This window comes from Mesoplodon mirus, assembly GCF_964341445.2.
Source record: "Mesoplodon mirus genome assembly, chromosome: 6".
Taxonomy (NCBI): Eukaryota; Metazoa; Chordata; class Mammalia; order Artiodactyla; family Ziphiidae; genus Mesoplodon; species Mesoplodon mirus.
The window spans coordinates 137,859,960-137,877,128 of record NC_138982.1 but is presented as its reverse complement, the minus strand read 5'-3'; the positions used below and the strand labels follow the sequence as shown (position 1 = coordinate 137,877,128).

The 17,169-nt window shown below is 38.8% G+C and overlaps 1 protein-coding gene across 9 annotated transcripts in view; it reads left to right on the top strand.

Moving 5' to 3' along the window:
* SETD4 (SET domain containing 4) overlaps window positions 1–17,169 on the top strand; it is a 434,330-nt gene that overhangs the window by 298,165 nt on the left and 118,996 nt on the right. Inside the window, exon 17 of one of the 9 annotated variants that reach the window (XR_014294482.1) lies at window positions 3,164–3,178. The exons of the other annotated variants lie outside the window; for them this stretch is intronic. The gene's annotated coding sequence lies outside the window, so the exon portion shown is untranslated. Of the gene's footprint in view, window positions 1–3,163; window positions 3,179–17,169 lie in introns of those variants that run through there. 9 annotated transcript variants of the gene reach the window in all.

The following is a 17,169-nucleotide window of genomic DNA, read 5'->3' as shown; positions in this document are numbered from 1 at the left end:
GGGATAAAGCATTGTTTAACGTGGGGATTCTCAAATGTTATGGTGCTGGAGAGCTTCTTAAAATGCAAATACCTAGGCTCCACCCCCAGATATTCTGATCTAATATTCCTGGTGTGGGGTCTGGAATCTGCATTTTAAACAAACTCCTAAGTGATGCAGATGCTGCCTCTCTGTGGAACCCCCTTTGAGTAGCAAGGTCCTTAAAGAATTGGAAAGTGCAGTTTCAAAGGAATAGAAGCTGGATGCATGTTTCTTATCACCACTAAACCAACGAATATGATGATCATTAAATTAATTCTACTTTTAAGGGCTTCCCTGGTGGCGCAGTGGTTGAGAGTCCGCCTGCCGATCAGAGGACGTGGGTTCGTGCCCCGGTCCGGGAGGATGCCACATGCCGCGGAGCGGCTGGGCCGGTGAGCTGTGACCGCTGGGCCTGCACGTCCGGAGCCTGTGCTCCACAAAGGGAGAGGCTACAGCAGTGAGAGGCCCAAGTATCGTAAAAAAAAAAAAAAAAAAAGAATATTGTGGCCATACTGTAAATTAATTCTACTTTTAATATTATTTTTCCTACCAAAGAAAAGAACATGGATTCCTATCAAATTTCTTTACAGAACAACTTGGCATTGACTATGACTTAAAATTATAATTTTATTGATTCTCCATTTTATTAAATAAATGCTCCTTGAGTTTGCTTTAGCTGAGGGAAATGAATTTTCAGTGAAATTTTACTACCTATCTATTGCCTGCTTTTTGACATACAGAGAAATATTTAAACCAAATGGACAAAAAGAATCATCACAAAAAAGGGATGAAGAGAAGTTATATTATCACTTGTATTAAGATAAAAAAACAAAGTGTATTTGGTTTGCATTTGAAAAGGTTATTGTGATGGTTAATTTTATATGTCAGTTTGACTGGGTCATAGGGTACCCAGATATTTGGTCAAACATTATTCTGGGTGTTTTGTGAGGGTGTTTTTGCATGAGATTAGCACTTAAATCAGTTGACAGAGTAAAGCAGATTGCCCTCCCTCTGTGGAATGCGTCCAATCAGTTGAAGGCCTGAATAGAACAAAAATGCTGACCCTCTGCTTGGTTAAGAGGGAACTCCTCCTGCCCAGTGTCATTTGAGCTGGGCTTTTACCTGCCTTTGCACTTGAACTGAAACTTGGGCTTTTCTGGGTCTTGAGCCTGCTGGCCTCCAGAGTAGAACCACACATCAACTCTCCTGGTTCTCTGACCTTTGCACTTGGACTGGAACTATATACCACTGACTCTCCAGCTTGCTGACTTACCTTGAAAATCTTGGAACTTGTCTCCCTCCATAATCACATGATCCAATTCCTTATACTTAATAAATCAATCTCTGTCTCTGTCTCTCCTATTGGTTCTGTTTCTCTGGAGAGCTCTGACTAATACAGTTACATTGTAGCTTTTTTCTCATTTTGTCTTTTCTGTTAAAAAAATATACTATAATTTCCATGGTGTTTGGAAAGGTAGGGTGTTTGAGGCCCTATTTATTTCGTGTTTCATGCCTCAGTAACTTTTGTTTATCACACTGTACACAGAGGACAGGAATGAGATACAACTCACACACATTGTAATTAGCACAGCCCAGTACAAATCAGAGCTCAGTGTGTGCCTTGGAGCATCACACAGGCTATATTGTCATCTCCCTTGAGAGCATGTCAATCCAGGGCATCATATTGTAGCTCTTTCATCAAGGCATCAGTAAAACAGGGAAGGGTAGGGGAGGGATGGAGACCTGGCAGTATGTGGGCCTGTCACTGAGCATTCATACATTCATTGTTATGTCATGGGCAATCTGTCCCTTGTGATGTCTCATGACTCAAGGGTCATTGTCAGAGAACCCTTCATCAGGACAAAGATGGGCAATTTCCATAGCCCACTCCAGTCTTGGAGAACCATCATGCTACACTTTTAAAGTAACATTGCCCTTGAGTGATCCTTACTTTAGTTTTCTTGAAAAGAGAATTGGCTTAAAAAATGTGGCCTTACTACAAGCATGAAATATAAATGTGTACACATATATTTACACAGAGTCTTGTATGAAGCACAAATGGGAAAGACAATATTTCTCCTTTTTTTTTTTTAAGTACTGCACTAGTAAAATGGAGATGTTTTCTTAGTTGCAAGAAAAAAAAATCTTTCAGCTGAGAATGGAAAAGAATTTACTAAGTTTGAAAAACTAAAAATAATTCCTGACTGGTCTTATTCCCATCCTCTGTATTTAAAGGAATTTACTCCTGATACTATTATTACAGGAAATTCCAAAAGTGTGAACATTTTCTGGTATTTTTATAAAAATAAGTGTTTGCATTTTTTTAAATTTAGACATGGAGGAAAACAGTTTTGCTTTGTGTGCACTGAAGTGTCTAGTGGATGCCATGACAGTGTGATTTTTGTGGAAAATTTAGATAATGACAACATTTAGGGGTTCATAGAAGAGTAATAGAGGAGCACAGTTAACATAAAATGTCTCCAAATTCTGTTGAAGTCCATAACAAACAATGGTTTTTAACACAAATGCAATGCCCACTTACACTGTCAAGATGATTCTTATAGGGGATGGACATTGATATCTTTCTCCAGGATCAGCTTTTAGGTCATTATGAAAATGACCAATGGTTAATTATTATGAATAGATCTGATTTCTGTGAGATGTCCAGGTATTTGCTGGCAGCTAAGTAAGTAAAGGGATTGAAGGGTGATGAACTATTCGGATGTCTTAAAAAACGTCTTATCTATCAATTCTGGAGCTTGGGAACACCATCCTCAGGGGTGTCAATATTGTACATATATAGAATGCGGATGAAGATGTGGAAAACCTTGACCTCCAGTTTAGTGTCCTTGGACCACAACTCTGAATTTCCAAATTCACTGTGCCCTGCCAAGGTCCTATAAAAATTCCAACTTATTTTATAGCTAGCATTTTTACTGCACTGTAAGTGGGTTTCAGGGAAGGACAGCTATGCAGTGAAGAAAACCCTTTGCATGTCCATGAGTTCAGTTCTTGTGAGTTTTATACAATCACCACTAAGGATCATAACAATAATTCAGTGAAGAAAGCTGAAAGAAGCTCTATTCATGGAATAAGGCCATGACATTTGCCTGAATATGTTCCTTAACTTGATTTTTAACAGCCAACTGAACACGTGCATTCATTACAGCCTCTGATGCCACAGGTAACTGTATAAACATCTGATCCAACAACTTTGACTTCAGTGTGCTTTGGACTATGCCTTTGTACTGTCAGGCTGCATTAATGTTCTTGCATCAAACAAAAATCATTATTGAGAAATTTGGTATTGCTTTGCTAAAGTGGGTATCTACTGAATATCCCCAATCCAATTCTTTCCTCTAATATGGTAATCTGTTATCTGTATTCAATTATCTGGAAGGTGAAAGTTGCTGGGATGCCCAGTGGAAAATTTTAAGTCCTTTCACTCTGGGTCTGCTGTCTTTTCAGATCAATCTTTCTGCTAATGACAACCAATACTTTCATATGTGATTACAGGCCTGCTCCATCTTTTCATGAGCCGAGACTCTTTGGAATCATATGTATTGATCTTTTTAATAGAAGTCAGGAAAAATAAAATTACTCTGGCTTCTTGAGGCAAAACGATGATAAATGAGAACTTTGAAACTTATGGGAGAAATTCTTTCTGCCTGGGATTATTTTAATCACTAAAAATGATTGTGTTTTTAATAATATTTGCTTTCCATTATGCACATTTGCAGCAAAGCCAAAAATTGTTTCTGTATTGCTTTATGAAAACACATTGAGGCAGGGGTTTGTTGGTATTCCCATACCTACTGGTAACTCAGGTACAGCGGCCCCAACAGGGGGCAAAGAGCCAAGCTCCAGAGACTTGAGAGCAATCTCAAGTGGAGTATGACTAGAGCACTTTTGATGAAAGAGAACTTGCTGAACTATGTATTTTTTTTGTATTTGTTTAAAATCTCATTGTTAATACTATTATCTTAGAAGCAAGCTTCTGTTTCTTTTATCACCCCTCCTTTTTGATTTCTCCTTGGCTAAGACTGATTATTTCCCAAGTGGGTTTCCGTTTTTGTTTAAGAGAAAGTATGTGTGATTCCCTTCCTGTGGTTCTGGTTGCTTCTTCTGTGTATCTGGCAGCTGCTGGTCGTGCCGTTGGTGGTAACTGGGAATTAAGGATGTGGGATCATTGTTATATCACCTCTTCTCTGAAACCTAGAACTATAGGACTCCTTTTGGTCTCATTTTGGAATACAAGCTTTATGTTTTATATTTGAATCAACTTTGCAGTTCTCAGCTGAAGACACAATTGTTTCCTTGGCTTTGGGGGAACATGTGGTCAACACAGAAGATCAAAGAGATTCATTGCCACTACACACAGAGATCAGATCTCCATTGGAACAAAGAAATGAGTGAAGACGAAAACACCACAGATGTCAGGCCAAAGTACAGACTTGGTTTGCTTTGTTTGGCCCTTGGAGACCTATTTGTAAGAAGGAAAACTTGTCCCATTGGGATGCCACGTAAATAGCCTTCATGGTTCAATGGCATTGTTCTACATGATGGAGAGATGAATCTTGCTCCTTCTCTCTCTTTTTTTCCCCCTCTCTTTGTATCTCTCTGTCTCCCTCCTACCTAAACATGACAAAAAGAAAGATCTCATTCGGGAAACAAATTGTGTTTACGAAGCTTGTCATTTAACTTGATTTAATCCAGTTCAGTGGAGACTTGGCAGGGGCGTACCGTGTGCCAGGCAATGAGAATATAGGACCAAACAGAAGAGACAGGTTTCCAGACTGTGTGTATAGAGTCATACAAGGAAAATGACCACCAAACATCATTACAAGCCTGAGGAGTATTGCCAAGCTTCAAAGGCAGAGTGACCCTAGCGGACAGATAAAGTCTGACCTGGAGGTTTATGGATGGCTACGTTTAAACTGAGAGTAGTAATAAGCTGGATGGAAACTGGAGAATATGGGTGGGGAAAGGATATTCTAGGCTGAGGAAACTGCTTGTGTGAAAGCCGGAATTTGCGGGGGCATGGTCTTTGTGAGGAAGTGAAACTATCCCAGCCTGGCTGCAGTACAGAAAGGACCAGAGATCTGGGTCACTGTATCCTAATGTCTTGTGGGTGTACACATGGTCTCTGAGTTGAAATGTATTCACACTTGGAGACCTTGATGATTCTAAGGCACACTTCGCACTTCAGCTGCCGAAGGAGCCGTGTGTGTGGTGTTTCCTTTGTTTAGACTAATTCAACTTTGGCCACTCTGCTATCTTTGACTGAAAGGCAGTGTTTGTATAATTGTTTGAATAGCTCTAGAATTTTGGCCTTCATTTAGAAGAATCAGTGGAAAATATCAGAACCCAAATACCTGTGATAACTGTGATAAAAAGTGTAGGTTTTTAAAAATTCATAAAATAGGAAAAATGGAAAATTTTATGGTGAATTAGCTTTGGGCATGCATTATTTTTAAGCATGTGAATTGTGTATTCAAGTGTGAAAAGCAAACAAAATATTAAGAGTCATGCTTGAAATACTAGAAATAAACTGATGAAGAGTATGAGCATGTCTAAAGGTGAGGTATAATTAAGGACTTTTTAATATATCCCTCTCTGGGAGTCCTCTCATCATGAGGAATATGTCATTTAAATTGTACTCAACTTTATTTGCTTTCCACAACACCTGTTTATATATATATATATATGTATAAACAGGGATGCTTATTTTGTATGAAAGTCTCAATTTCTTTCTCTTGAGGAGTTTGTTAAAGATAGTTAGAAATCACAGATTCAAAATTTAGTTGCTTACATCATATCAGTTCTTAGTTCCGTGCATTAGCTAGAACAGTGGAATAACGTGAAATGAAAAGCAACCATAAACATGTTTGTACCCACCTTGTTGAGCACTTCTGCAAATATCATTAACTTTTCAGATTTTCAAAATCTAGATCTTGTTATTAAGAAGTGGCAACAGCTCTTGGTAATAGTAAACATTACAGAACTTGACAACAATTTGGAGAAATGGAAATAGATTGATAGCAAAATATGACTAACTATAGAAGCAAAATGTAAGGAGAAAAAATAATAGAATCTTTAATTCTACTGAATTAAGAAGTCTGAAGATTTATTGAGGTGAATTCTGTAAGCAAATTTTGTCACATAGTTACTCAAGAAGTATTAGAGGAATATTGGGCTTTGGTAGTGTGCTCAACTGACCATGGAAGGTTTAAATACCTTCAAATACAAGGGCACCCACTGACATCAAGAGCTTTCAACACCTTACTATTCCATATGCAAACCTTACATTACAGCTTCTTGAGGTTTCAGTTCAAGCCAATCTGTGACTTGATTCTTTACAGGTCATGGTGGTTGCATTAAGAAGCTTCCAGAATCTTCGATAATTAAGAAGTCTTTTTGTAGGTTGAAGAATCAGCAGGTGGAATATGGATTCTAGGTTACCAAGCTTTTAGTTTCATAATTAACAAACTAAAATATGCAAAAGGAAAAGTATCTTCTCTCTCTGCCATCTAATATTCATTAGAGAATTTTCCAACTCCCCACCCCTTAGTGAGGTCTGCTGGTAATTTATTTCCAGTTTGGCCTTCTCTTCACTTTATCTATGGAAAACATTGAGGCTTCTATTGTCATTTTGGTTGCAGTTCCATCAATACCCAGTGTAGCTTAAAATGACCTTTAATTTTCCATGACTCAAGCCTGCAGAAAAACATTGTGGGTCATTTTCCTTGGTTAGTTTTAGCCATTGCCTCCAACTTGATGCTCTGCCTTACAGTCACTTGTCTGTCTTTTTTTTGTGTGTGTGTATCTTGTATATCATTTTTTATTTTATTTTATTTTACTTTAATTGAAGAAAGGTTGATTTACAATGTTGTGTTAGTTTCAGGCACCTAGCAGTGATTCAGTTATATATATATATACTTTTTCATTATAGGTTATTACTAGATATTGAATATAGTTCCCTGTGCTATACAGTAGGTCTTTGTTGTTTACCTGTTTTACATATAGTAGTTTGTATCTGCTAATCCCAAACTCCTAATTTATCCCTCCCTGCCCCCACTTTTCCCCTTTGGTAACCATAAGTTTGTTTTCTATGTCTGTGAGTCCGCTTCTGTTTTGTAAATAGGTTCATTTGTATCATATTTTAGATTCCACGTACAAGTGATATCATGTGATAATTGTCTTTCTCTGTCTGGCTTACTTCACTTAGTATGATAATCTCTAGGTCCATCCATGTTGCTGCAAATGGCATTATTTCATGCTTTTTTATGGTTGAGTAGTATTCCGTTGTGTGTGTGTGTGGGTGTGTGTGTGTGTATATATATATATATATATACACACACACACACACACACACACATACATACATACAACATCTTCTTTATCCATTCATCTGTTGATGGACATTTAAGTTGCTTCCATGTCTTGGCTGTTGTAAATAGTGCTGCTATGAACATTGGGGTGCATGTATCTTTTCAAATTAGAGTTTTCATCTTTTCTGGATATGTGCCCAGGAGTGGGATTGCTGGATCATATGGTAACTCTATTTTTAGTTTTTTGAGGAACTTCCATACTATTTTCCATAGAGGCTGCATCAATTTACATTCCTACCAGCAGTGTAGGAGGGTTCCCTTTTCTCCATACCCTCTCCAGCATTTATTGTTTGTAGACTTTTTAATGATGGCCATTTTGACTGGAGTGAGGTGATACCTCATTGTATCAATAGTTTTGAGTTACATTTCTCTGATAATTAGCGATGTTGAGCATCTTTCCATATGCCTATTTGCCATCTGTATGTCTTCTTTGGAGAAATGTCTATTGAGGTCTTCTGCCCATTTTTTGATTGAGTTGTTTTTTTACTGTTATTGAGTTGTATGAGCTGTTTGTGTATTTTGGAAATTAAGCCCTTGTCAGTTGCATCACTTGCAAATATTTTCTCCCAGTCTGCAGGTTGTCTTTTTGTTCTGTTTATGGCTTCCTTTGCTGTGCAAAGTCTTATAAATTTGATCAGGTCCCAATTGTTTATTTTTGCTTTTATTTCTATTGCCTTGGGAGTTGCCTGTCAGTCTTTTGACATCTCAATATTTCCTGCATTCCCCGAGGATTGTGGAGATGAAGGTATTGATCATAGTCCTGTAGGTGTTTAAGTGCTTTCTCAGGGAGACTCTAAAAGTTGGTGTGTGCTCAGCCATTCACCCAGACAGCTCTCTGAAGTCCTCAGGGAGAGATTCCCACCAGTGCAAGTATGTGATGCAGGCATTGCATGGCCAGCTTGTGAAAACGTGTTGGCCCTTGACTGTGTACTCTTCTTTGCATTTCTCTACTATCTGCTGTGTGGATGTAACAAGTACTTTAAATTGGTAACCTTGTTTTTTCCTTCAGATTCAAAACTGTTCCTGCTCTGTAGACTACATTCTCCCTCTGGTAATACTTGTTAGTCAGCTCAGGATAGCAGTTTAAAGAGTCTGCTAATTAAAACATCATTAAGTGAAGTATCCTGGGCTCCAGTGCATTGCTGAGTCACTCTGATATGAACAGATGAGCACATCAGGTTCTAAGAAGTCTGTTGATCCTAATTTCTGAAATCAGAGAGCACAGGGTTTTTTTTTTTAAGAGCAACCAAACTAAAATTACCCCATGTATTGACAACAGGAGATATAAGGGACCTGATAATTGAAAGCATTTCTGAATCATAGGGGTCAAGCTAGGCTGTATTTGCGTTAGTTATTTTTTTAAATTTACCATCTTAACCATTTTTAAAAAATGGTCTTCCTTGAATTTGTTACAATATTGCTTCTGTTTGTTTGATTATTTATTTATTTATTTATTTATTTATTTAGGCTGTGAGGCATGTGGGATCTTAGCTCCCTGACCAGGGATCAAACCCACACTCCCTGCATTGGAAGGTGAAGTCTTAATCACTGGACCACCAGGGAAGTCCCCTGTGTTAGGTTTTTAAGAATTCAAAATACCCTTTTAGTGTGGTGAAAAGGGAACCCTCCTGCCCTGTTGGTGGGAATTTATTTTTTTATTTTTAGTTTTTTATGATTATTTATTTATTTTTTGACTGTTTGAATTTTATTTTATTTTTTTTTATACAGCAGTTTCTAATTAGTCATCAATTTTATCCACATCAGTGTATACATGTCAATCCCAATGGCCCAATTCATCACACCACCACCACCACCCCCTGCCACTTTCCCCCCTGGGTGTCCATACATTTGTTCTCTACATCTGTGTCTATTTCTGTCCTGCAAACTGGTTCATCTGTACCATTTTTCTAGGTTTCACATATATGCATTAATATATGATATTTGTTTTTCTCTTTCTGACTTACTTCACACTGTATGACAGTCTCTACATCCACCCACGTCTCTACAAATGACCCAATTTCATTCCTTTTTATGGCTGAGTAATATTCCATTGTATATATGTACCACATCTTCTTTATCCATTCATCTATCGATGGGCATTTAGGTTGCTTCCATGACCTGGCTATTGTAAATAGTGCTGCAATGAATATTGGGGTGCATGTGTCTTTTTGAATTATGGTTTTCTTGGGGTATATGCCCAGTAGTGGGATTGCTGGGTCATATGGTAATTCTATTTTTAGTTTTTTAAGGAACCTCTATACTGTTCTCCATAGTGACTATCAATTTACATTCTCACCAACAGTGCAAGAGGGTTCCCTTTTCTGCACACCCTCTCCAGCATTTGTTGTTTGTAGATTTTCTGATGATGCCCTTTCTAACTGGTGTGAGGTGATACCTCATTGTAGTTTTCGTTTGCATTTCTCTAATAATTAGTGATGTTGAGCAGCTTTTCATGTGCTTCTTGGCCATCTGTAAGTCTTCTTTGGAGAAATGTCTATTTAGGTCTTCTGCCAATTTTTTGATTGTATTGTTTGTTTTTTTAATATTAAGCTGTATGAGCTGTTTATATATTTTGGAGATTAGTCCTTTGTTTGTTGATTCATTTGCAAATATTTTCTCCCATTCTGAGGGTTGTCTTTTCATCTTGTTTGTAGTTTCCTTTGCTTTGCAAAAGCTTTTAAGTTTCCTTAGGTCCCATTTGTTTATTTTTGTTTTTATTTCCATTATTCTAGGAGGTGGATCAAAAAAGATCTTGCTGTGATTTATGTCAAAGATTGTTCTTCCTATGTTTTCTTCTAAGAGTTTTATATTGTCCAGTCTTACATTTAGGTCTCTAATCCCTTTTGAGTTTATCTTTGTGTATGGTGTTAGGGAGTGTTCTAATTTCATTCTTTTACATGTAGTTTCCCCTTTTACATGTCCAGTTTTCCCAGCACCATTTATTGAAGAGACTGTCTTTTCTCCATTGTATATACTTGCCTCCTTTGTCATAGATTAGTTGACCATAGGTGTGTGAGTTTATCTCTGGGCTTCCTATCCTGTTCCATTGATCTATATTTCTGTTTTTGTTCCAGTACCATACTGTTTTGATTACTGTAGCTTTGTAGTATAGTCTGAAGTCAGGGAGTCTGATTCCTCCAGCTCCGTTTTTACCCCTCAAGACTGCCTTGCCTATTGGGGGTCTTTTGTGTCTACATTCAAATTTTAAGATTTTTTGTTCTAGTTCTGTAAAAAATGCCATTAGTAGTCTGATAGGGATTGCACTGAATCCGTAGATTGCTTTGGGTAGTATAGTCATTTTCACAATATTGATTCTTCCAATCCAAGAACATGGTATATCTCTCCATCTGTTTGTATCATGTTTAATTTCTTTCATCAGTGTCTTATAGTTTTCTGCATACAGGTCTTTTGTCTCCCTGGTAGGTTTATTCCTAGGTATTTTATTCTTTTTGTTTCAATGGTAAATGAGAGTGTTTCCTTACTTCTCTTTCAAATTTTTCATCATTAGTATATGGGAATGCAAGAGATTTCTGTGCATTAATTTTGTATCCTGCAACTTTACCAAATTCATTGATTAGCTCTAGTAGTGTGAATAAATGATGATTTCTAAACCTAAATATCTAACCCACACCTTTCACATAGGCTGCATGCCATTAATCCAACTGCCCACTGGACATTTTGGGCTAAACTTCTAACATCTCTAATTCAACCTGTTCAAAACTGTCTTCATGACATTTTTCTCAAAGTTGTGGATCTTCTGCATTGTGGTCTGTCTCAGAATGAACCCCTTAACCATTCAGTTGCACAAGCCAACAACCTTGATGATTTTTTTCTGTCTCCAACTGCACAAAGAGCTATGTCAGGTCTGTCTTTTACAAACCTCTCAAGTAAGTCTATTTTTTCTATCCACACTTTTACCACTCAAGATTAAGTGGCCATCATCCCTGTCCTGGGTTCATATTCTCCTCCAATCTATTCCTCATAGGGAAAAGAGAGTAATTTTCTAAAAATAAAAATCTAATGCTATAACTTTCCTGCTTTACAGTACGTTGGTGGGAATTTAAATGGATACAGCCACCATGGAGAACAGTATGGAGGTTCCTTAAAAAACTAAAAATAGAACTACCATATGACCCAGCAATCCCATTTCTGGGCATATACCCTGAGAAAACCATAATTCAAAAAGAGACATGTACCACAATGTTCATTGCAGCACTATTTACAATAGCCAGGACATGGAAGCAACCTAAGTGTCCATCGACAGATGAATGGATAAAGAAGATGTGGCACATATATACAATGGAATATTACTCAGCCATAAAAAGAAATGAAACTGAGTTATTTGTAGTGAGGTGGTTGGACCTAGAGTCTGTTGTACAGAGTAAGTCAGAAAGAGAAAAACAAATATTGTATGCTGACACATATATATGGAATCTAAAAAAAAAAAAAATGGTACTGATGAACCTAGTGGCAGGGCAGGAATTAAGATGTAGACATAGAGAATGGACTTGAGGACACAGCCGGGAGGGGGAAGCTGGAGCAAAGTGAGAGTAGCATCGACATATATACATTACCAAATGTAAAATAGATAGTGGGAAGCAGCACCATAGAACAGGGAGGTCAGCTCGGTGCTTTGTGACCACCTAGAGGGGTGGGATAGGGAGCGTGGGAGGGAGCCTCAAGAGGGCGGGGATATGGGGATATATGTATACTTATAGCTGGTGCACTTTGTTATACAGCAGAAACTAATACATTGTAATGCAATTATACTCCAGTAAAGATGCTAAAGGAAAAAAGATGTATTTAAACAAACAATAAGCCAAAAAACCCAAAATACCCTTTTAAATTCATTAATTCTTTCATTTCTTTGCTCATTCATTTCAAAGTCTTGCTTAGCGCCAGTGAAGTGCCAGGTGCTGATGTAGGCACTGGAACCCCAAAGGTGCATTGTGTCCCCTCTGCAGGGATCACAGGGTCCAGTGGGTGATCTGAGTTCTCAAGAATGATGACAACTGGTCTCCAAGGCTATGCAGGAAGAATGTTTCGGAGTTGGGAGAGGAAGGAGGTACCCTAATTCTGCCTCAGGGCTCACAGAGCTGTGGAGATATTTTATTTTCTCAGGGATTACAGAACAGCGAAGGCTAGTTATATAGAGGTGGTGCTTTTTGAGCTGAACTTTTAGAACTTTTCTGAGTGGGAGTTTTCCAGATAAGTGTTGTTCTTTGCAGATTAAACAGTGTTTCTGAAGACCCAGAGAATGATGGAGGTTTGAAGATCTGCTCAGAACAGTGTATTTTCTTTTTTTTTTGTTACGCAGGCCTCTCACTGTTGTGGCCTCTCCCGTTGCGGAGCACAGGCTCCAGACACACAGGCTCAGCGGCCATGGCTCACGGGCCTAGCCTCTCCACAGCATGTGGGATCTTCCCGGACCAGGGCATGAACCCGTGTCCCCTGCATCGGCAGGCGGACTCTCAACCACTGCGCCACCAGGGAAGCCCTCTTTTTTTTTTTTTTTTAGTATTTTAATTTTATTGGAGTATAGAGAACAGTGTATTTTCATATGTGTTATTTATAGGAAGAAAGAACGCTTTTTCCCCTTAAAAATGTATTGTTGTTCTGTATTTGCTATTTGTATTACTGCTTGGTTTCTGCATTTTAAAACTCTGAGCCATATTTTCTATGTTTTAAAACACAGGTCAGTGGAAAAGTAAGATTCAGTGACCAATTTTCATTTAACACAACTTTTCAAGAATCCATTTAATTTGTAAATTGAGATTGGTTTCTGTCACATCTTTTAAGCATATAAAAATAACTTATTCTCTGTGGTTCATTCCAGATATTCTTAATATGAAAATTATTTGAAGTTGATATGCTTTTTCTACCTCAGTGGCAACTGGTCGCCTATAGATGTTTGGATTTTATATGGTTAGACATGGATGTACAAAGGAGTTACCACTGCTCTCATTCCTGAATCTTGGATAACAGGCAGGATTTAAAACGTGCAAATTAAATGCTCGACTGCTGGCAAGAGAGGAGTGAAGGTAATTTGTTTCCCTTTGGGATCTGATGACTGTTAATTCTTCATGAACTTGGCTTCTGCCAAACATATACTGTACTTTCCTCTGATAGGAAATTCATATTGTTAAACTCTATGTGAACTCAAGGTATTAATGTAGAGTGCTTACTAGCAAAAATGACTTGCAAATGTCAGATAAAATTAAATAACATGGCTTAATAAAATAAGCTTGTTTCCGAAAATCTGTTTTTCATATTTGTGAAAGAATTATCTGTCCTGTTATTTAAACCAAGATATTGCCAGGACAGGGAAAAGAGACACTCTTTTATCAGTTATCGAGGGAACCATTGATTTCACAAAGCCAATTAAAGTATTTCTGGGGGAACAAGTAAATATTAGTTTTAGAAGCATTTCTTTTTAAAAGAGACTAGGATAAGAGTACTGAATAAAAATGACATCTTATTCATTGCCTAAGGCATAGTGAATAGCTTGTTCTCAGATTTGTTACTTTAACTGACTTAAACAAATAAGGACAGTTAGGTTTTACTAAGACACACAAAAAAATTTGACTTGAGCAAATATCCCATAGTTTGACTAAATATTTTGTGAGCAATGTAGTTACCATTAAAAAAGCAAATCTGAATACTAGGTGCTCTCTCGGGATGCCACCGGGGTCCCCTTTATTGGTTGTGGTCTTTGCTGGAATTAGGTGTGCATAAACATTTGTCCAGCAAAGTGATCTGAAGCAGAAGAGAAACAGGGCACTGGAGGAGCCCGGATAGGCAGAATGGGCTGCTTCCAGAGCATGTGGACTCCTGGTTGGAGCACTCTTTAGGGAAAGCCTGTTAGATTACTTTGTGGTGGGAGAGAGTGGGGGGAGTTTTTTGGAATAATGTTCTTCTTAGGTGATGCTGACTTGATATGTGATGCTCAAGAAATATTTCTCCTTGTAAGGTTGGTCTCAGGTGATTCATTAACTATGATGGATCTGGAATCTCCTGGATCTCTGTTTAGAACCAACTCCTTCAGAATAAAACAGAATTATGGCTGTGGAGCAAGGTCAAGTCTATCTTGGAAGATATGTTATCAGCCTTGGGACAAAGACCATCCTAACAAAAACCTTTTCAATAATCCTTTATGGTTCTGTCAGCTGTGCATGTCCTCACAACTCTCCGCCATCCTGGGGATAATGAATTCCGTAAATATACTCAACAAATGCACGAAGTCATCCCTATTTTATTTATTTTAATTTTCAAATGGTCTATTTTATGTTTCTTTTCTCCATTTTAAGGAGATGTCACCAAGTTAAAGATCACTGGGATTTGGTAAAGAGCAATTTGAAGAGCAAACATAGATATAATTCAAGAAGTGTCTATTTTTCCCCTTTGTAGGCATTTAGCTACCCATCAGTTTTTTTGGTAGATGGACAGTAGAAACTAAATTTCTGTTAATTCAAAGTCTTTTCCCTTTTTCTTGAGGTTTCATTCTTATCCTGGCGGCTTAGGGAGAGCCAAGATACTATGGGCACAAGGCCATCAGGCAAGTGTCATTGTCAGGAGTTGGATGCCTTATCAGCCCCATCTGGCCCACAAGGCTGGCTCAAGCCCCAGGTTTGCCCCATGCTCACGGAAGAGGCCAAAGTCCCACTGGGCTTGCATGGTGCTGGAGCACCAGGGCTCCGGGGTCTGTAAGCAGAAAATGCAGACAATTCTCTGACTGTTGTCCTGAGTTGGGCATGAGAAAACTTTGGGGTCTTGCTTCTTTTCCATGAACTCTACCTAGAAAAGGGCCTCTTGGATTCTCTGGATCTACCTTGGGTTCTCTTGTTGAACCCCCAGATCTTGGTGTGGGAGTCAGGGCAAAAAGCTTTCCTTTCTGGACCCCCATTCATGTCTCAACCGTTTTCTTCTCCTTTAAGTCTGTCTTCCCTCTTCCCAGCCCAGAGATGCTTTCTCTTGTCTGGAGCAGCACGCTCTACCTCGTCATTTTTTCTTATCTCTTGTTTATTGCCTAAACTTTAGGTCTTGAGCTTTTTTTATGTGTAGTAACAGAGAGAAACCACAAAATAGATGTACACATGACAACAAGGGTAGATGATTTATTATTAGTAGTAATAACTTAATGAATTTGTTATTAATTAATTAAAAACACACACACAATGGCTCTGCATATTTTAAAAGGACACATGCATATTCAGGGTTAAGCCAGTACTTCAGAGTACATTACCTACAGGGAACTAGGGAATGGAGTAGGGGGGTGATGGATCAAAGGGAAGAGATGAATCTGAGAGGGGCTTTGCATGCACTGATGGTAGTGATAAAGTTTCCCAACAGGGGAGGGTCATGATGAACTGATTTCTGTGTTTGGGACCCATAACAACAAACCAACCAGACTTTATTTCCTGAAGCATTTAGGATGTGGACAATGCAAGCTCAGAAGTGTGGCCTCTGGAAAAGCAAAGGCTGTAGATTCTGAATAAGGAAAGCCATGTTCAAAGTCATATTCCAAAAACTTCCCTTTTTCTCCTTATTCTGCTATAAAGTCCCTTCCCTGACTCAACGGCTGCTTCTTACTGACTCTGAGTTGGCAAAGGCCAGGGAGCATTGCCATGCGTACAAGGAGACACCAGGGAAACCCTCAGTTAATATGGCAAATTTTATTCCACTGCATCTCTCTCCTTAGTGCAAACAAGATTTCCTTGTCATCCTGATTTCCTGGCCTTTCCTTTGAGACCAAGCCATTGCTTTCATGGTTTAGGTGATTGGAGTTCTGGATCCCCCTCCGCATAAGTCATATGACCTCCTGAAGCAGGAGAGGTCAACTGGGAGGGATCAACCTCTCCTGGGAGGTTCTCTGAGCAGTGGGGAAACATTAAGAACAAAGAGGGTCATTCTAGGTGTGACACATCAATTTAACATTTTTCATGAATTCGTCTGGTAAATTGTTCCATGGAACCTTATGAATGACTTATTTCAGTCCTTTTGCTAGCACCTCTGAGCATATCTGCTATCCTGAAATAACTTCCCCCTCACAGAAATAACTCCCTCCTCACAGCGGGAAAGATCACATAACATACATATCAGTCATTAAACAGGGAGCCTAAAACTGGGCAGCCTTCTTTCTGCAAAACCTCTACACCTCAGGACTAATCATTGGTATTTTCATATCTATCCAAGGATGGGCAAGAGAGAGTGCAACCAGGGTGTTCTGGCTTCCAAGTTCAGCCTCGTCAGGTGTGGTTCAAGGCTCTGCTCAGTGGAGTGGAAGCCCCCTTTCAGCTCCACACATCTGACCCCTTTTCTCTGTGCTGGCGTCTGTTCTACCTTTGAGGGGATCTCGACTATAATGATGCCTTTACCTCTAGCCATGCCAAAAACCACAGGGCAGGCAGTTGCTATATCTTTCTTCTCTAATCTCCCCCAGTCCCGAATATTGGTACCTCCCTCTCATCTTGTCAGAGGGAGGGAGGGCGTAATTATATTTGTTGATTGTTACCAGGTTTTTCCTTCTCTCTGGCTTTCCATATCAGGCTCTCAAATGGTCTCTCTGTCCCTTTGATTTCTTTGATGTTCCATCTGTATTTTCTTCTAGATGACATTCTTATCACCTAGGGTGGGCACTGGATCTAAGTGGAGAGACTCATACAACCTTCTGGAATTCTCTATGTTAGTAAAATGCTTCGGCCAGAAACCCAGGAATCACGATTGACCTTGCAATCTCCTTGCCCTCCATGCCTCCCAC